Source organism: Rutidosis leptorrhynchoides, chromosome 7 (assembly GCF_046630445.1).
Source record: "Rutidosis leptorrhynchoides isolate AG116_Rl617_1_P2 chromosome 7, CSIRO_AGI_Rlap_v1, whole genome shotgun sequence".
Taxonomy (NCBI): Eukaryota; Viridiplantae; Streptophyta; class Magnoliopsida; order Asterales; family Asteraceae; genus Rutidosis; species Rutidosis leptorrhynchoides.
The window spans coordinates 109,272,497-109,277,769 of record NC_092339.1 but is presented as its reverse complement, the minus strand read 5'-3'; the positions used below and the strand labels follow the sequence as shown (position 1 = coordinate 109,277,769).

The window sequence follows — 5,273 nt, the reverse complement described above, 5'->3', positions numbered from 1 at the left end:
TGACGGTCGTTGATTATTGCCGTTAAGTCAAGTCACGTGCAAAACATGTGAGGGTAAAATTGTCATTTTAAGTTTTCTTCATCTTTTATCACCTCCATCTTGTTGTCCCTAAACTAAAACCTGATTTCTTTATCAGGTGACATTTTCACAAAATCCACCAAATCTACAGACTAAATCAAAACCCATTTATGTATAACCAAATCACAAACCCATTCATAACAAATTACAAAACCCTAACTCTTGAATTAAATCTCATTCATTAATCGATAACTACATGTAAAGAACCAAACAAAGAACAAGTTTAACCAAATTGACACCATCGTTAAACTCCAACAATTTGTTCACAATCTAACCATATACACATCTGTTCCTTATCTTTTTCAGTAACAATGAAATAAATTAGAAACATAACAATAACAACATCATGACCCTGTGGGCAATTCTAAATTAGAATAGCTGTAAAAACATAGAAACATAAGAATAGCAGCAGCAGAAACATATAAACATTAGAAACATAAATTAGAAATATGTGAAATAAACAAATTATAAACAAGTTTAACCACAAAATCGTTACTAACATCGTAACCCTAAATCGAGATGAAAAAACACAAAATCGCTATTGTTCAAACCCGATTGTTCTTCGCTTCAGATTCGATTCTTCAGATCCGATTCTTCAGACCCGATTTTTCAAACCCGATTGGTTCTCAATTTTGAATAGTCGGAGTTTTGAGTCTCACCGGAAATTACGCTGCTGTCTCTGTCTAATCTCGCCGAAATTACGTTTATAACGATGGTTCGCCGGAGTTCGTTTAGAAAAAAACCACCACATCAGATCTGTTGAAATCGATGGTCCCCGGTGAAACAAACCACCACCACCCAAGTTCGAAGGCCCCATCGTTGATTATATATCATTGATTTTTAGGTTTTATTTCAGTATTTATGGTTGAATGTGTTTATCATTAGATTCAGATGAGTTTTTAAAATGGTAAAGATAAAAGATCAGATGTGTTTATAGATGTGTTTATGCTCTACCTTCAGCATAGGTTTTTGAAAGGAGTAAGAATAAGAAAAGAAAATAATAAAAGAAATAAAAGGAAAAAAGATAAATAAGGATAAAATGACTAAATTACCCTCACATGTTTTGCACGTGACTGGGTTAACGGTAATATTTAGACGTCCGTCAGAAATAGGGACTAAATCAGCAACATTGACATACCACGAGGACGAAATCAGTCGAAAAAAAAGCACAGGGACTAAATCAGCATTTTGGTACAAACCACAGGGACCATTTCAGCAATTTTGTCTTAATTAAATCTCGAGGTAGTGAGTCTTCTTTCTGCTGCACACGAGATGTAGTAACATTTTAATTTAATTATACGATTATATATGATTTAATTATTTGGAAGAAGAAAAGAAAAAAAGACAGAGAAATGGGATTTTGGGGGCTGTTGGAGGTGGCATCGATGCCGGTACTGCAGCTATTGATGGTAAGCGCAATTGGAGCTTTCATGGCTACTGATTATCTCAATCTTCTTTCCGATCACACTCGCAAGTCCCTTAATCAGGTTCTTCTTAATTACCTATTTTTATTATTATTATTTTCATTTTCTACTGGTGGAATTATTATTATAAACTAGTTGTAATGGAAATGGAAATGAGTATAAATATTTGTTTATTTTTTTTAATGTTGAAATTATATTTCGTTAGATCTTTATCATTTGCAGATTGTGTTTGTGGTATTTACGCCCTCACTTATATTTGCAAGCCTTGTAGAGACTGTCACCTTTCAAGACATTATCTCATGGTATTGAAATGATATGATAACAACAGTGACCGTGTCAATTAATGGATATTTAGGCATGTTTTTAGGGCTATGTTTTTGGCATATACCAGTATAACATTGCTCGTATGTTTTTTTTTTTTTTTTTTTGAAAGGCAAGTTGTTGGCATCGAATACTCTCATTTGCCACGCACGCACGTACTTTCGGGCGGAAACCCGTACCGCATTACATAGATCCAAACCTTAAACTATCCCGAGGGGCAAGCGAGTCGGACCTGAGTCCTGAATACGGGTCGGTAAAACCTCCCCGGGGCAATCCGGTTTTTAGGAAATAAATCCCACGGATATTTTTAAGGGGAGGGACTCGAACTTTAGACCTCCTCACCTCCATCCCAATACACAAGTGTAAAGGGGGTGAACCACTGGACCACTAGGGTGGGTTCACATTATGTTAGTGAACCACTGAACCGCATTACATTGCTCGTATGTTAGTTATACGTGTCAAAATTATGTTAGGTTTTGTTTAAAAAACAGGAATCCTAAGCAAACAAATGATTAAAATGTCTGGGTATAGTAAAAAAATATATAACCTTAACCCTTTATAATGGCCAACTAATATTTCGTCTAAATTTAGTGTTCATGTGTATGTTGTATATCCCGTTAATGTGATAAGTTTTATATTATAGGTGGTTTATGCCAATAAATATTGGAATAACATTTTTATGTGGCGGAATATTGGGATGGGTGGCGGTGAAACTAATTAAACCAAAGCCTCATTTGGAAGGCCTCATAATAGCTATGTGTTCAACAGGTAACTCTGAGGGTGGTATCATTTAATCTAACCATTTCGCATCTTTTATTGTTTTAGTTGTTGTCTTTATTGCTCACTTGAATTGAATTTTATATGTTACTTTTAGGAAACTTTGCAAACCTTTTGTTAATAATGGTTCCTACAATGTGCACCGATGACGGAAAACCATTTGGAGATCGTAGTGTTTGTAAAGCTAAAGGACTCTCGTATGCATCCTTCTCCATGGCGGTAAGCTAAATATATATATGTTTTTTTTTTTATATTAGTCAAATGTTAAAATAGACTTCAACAGTTATTTTATGAATCTTACTACGAAATTTGAATTGTTTGTTATGTGGTTTTGCATAGTTGGGTAGTTTCTACACATGGACATGTACATACCAGATGATTCAAGGTTCGGCTTTGAGGTATAATGCAATGAAGGTTGAAAGTTTGTCAAACGAAGCATATAAGCATTTGGACGCAAATCAGCACACACATCTTCTATATCGAGAAGATAATGATCATATCGAAAGCATTGTGCCATCAACAAACTCAACTAGTGATGATACAGAAAACCAAAGTGTAAGCCCCTTTTTCATGTATATTGTAGAGTGTAACAGTAACTCGTCATCAGTATATACAGTCAATGTAAATTAGAGGGGACAATTTCAACCCATGTACTTGTTATTGTTATTTAATAATTATCTACACTTTGATTGTTTATAATATGTAAAAAAATTGACAATTAATGTTTCGTGTCAAGCTGACCCATTTTGACCCGTAATCTCCACATGACCCACTGCTGTTTGCCACCCCTAAGTTGTATATTTTTGCAAATCCGTCTTCATGACCCAAATCCTTGCCAAAAGCGATCTTATCGTCCTCCCTTTTGTTTGCAGATTTTAATCAAAGAATTGACGGGGAATAAAGAGAAAAATGATGAAGGGTCATTTTCGGATCAATAAGTGGATATAATAAAGAAAATATCAGAGCAACTACTTTCTCCCCCAACTCTTGGCTCTGTAAGTATAACATTCTTATAAGTGTCTTAGTTCAATAGTTAACTAGTGAGTTTATTGATTTGGTTTAAGGATTTACAATTGTACCAAAGATACTAAGAATGACAATTATAATACCTTTTTTTGGGTTTCTACTTCACATGGGCAGCAATTTTGACCCATTTACTTATGGGTTCATTTCATGTTATATTTATCTCTAACCAGTCATGAAACTGGCTAGAAAGAAACAGGTCAAACATGGTCACGTGTGTATTTTAATCATACAACCTCCTATCTTGTTATATCTAAACTTATATATCATTACTGAAATAAAGTATCTTGGGTAGTTTTAGTTAATGTGTATATACAATCTTATAAAGTATCAAACCGAGTTTTGAATTAAACAATATAGGAGGTTAGACAGTTTGAATATACTTACGACCGTTTGTCAATATGACATAACCCATATTGCAATACATTTTCATATAAATATGTTAAAATGAGCGCCTCAAGCATTATGAAAATATAATTATGATACTTCGATAACCTTTCATTAGTTTGCAGGGCTTGTGCTTGGGGCAATTCCTTGGGTAAAGAACCTTTTAATCGGTGAAAAAGCTCCTCTACGAGCAGTTCAAAGCTCCCTTACATTACTCGGGTACCCATAATTGTTTTGTACATTACAATATTACATTAAGCCTAAACAGCCAGGGAGTAATCCTGCTGGGCTGCATACGTCTGAGTATGGGTCCGGATTACTCGCCCTCCCGGGTAGCCCGAACAGGGAAAACCTTCTACCTTTCATATTACATTAAGCCTCTACCAATATGATCTTTAAAATATTTGATTTGCGTGTTGCTGCAATAGGGACGGAACCATACCTTGTCTCACTCTTATACTTGGAGGCAACCTCACACAAGGTACAAAAAAGGCACACTTCAAAAGTAAATCGTTTTCGAGTGCTGGATTCTAACTGTTAGATCTTTGATAGGTTTAAGAAAGGCAAGTTTGGGTCCCACAATCATCGTCACGGTTATGATTGTACGTTACTTGATTCTTCCCATCATTGGCATAAGTGTGATCAACATGGCAGAATTTCTAGGATTGCTTCCAGTGGATCCGCTCTTCAAATTCGTATTGTTGATTATGTTTGCTCTGCCCCCTGGTGTAAATATCAGTAAGCATTTATGACTTCGACTTTTGAAAGTCAAACAAACTAGTATTAGACTCATAAGTTGGAGGATTTGTAGTAGTTACAAAAATTTATTGGATGTATGATATGTTAAATGTAGGTACAATGGCACAGTTGTTTAATGTTGGGCAAGAGGAGTGTGCAATGCTTATGATGTGGACTTACCTGGTTGCTGCTTTTGCACTAACAGCTTGGTCAACCATCTACATGTGGATTTTGTCATGAAACTTTTGTTACCTCAACCTATACCACATTTATGTGTCATGTGCTATATTTTAGTTACCTTGCATTTGTGGATTTGTACATTGTTTCGAATTTTGTCCCAGACAAATATTTAGTGGTGGTCAAGGATGGGTTGAAAACAGCCAACGAGTAATCCTGTTGGGCTGCGTAGATTAGAGTCCAGAGTCGGATTATTTGTCTTCCCGGTAGCACGAACAGAGAAAACCTGGTGCCTTTTACATTATTGTTGTTGGTGTGATATATTTTTGTTGTATTATCATAATTTTA

The 5,273-nt window shown here is 35.3% G+C and overlaps 1 pseudogene; it reads left to right on the top strand.

Moving 5' to 3' along the window:
- Positions 1 to 1,327: 1,327 nt before the first annotated feature.
- On the top strand, positions 1,328 to 5,273 carry LOC139858261 (protein PIN-LIKES 7-like; annotated as a pseudogene).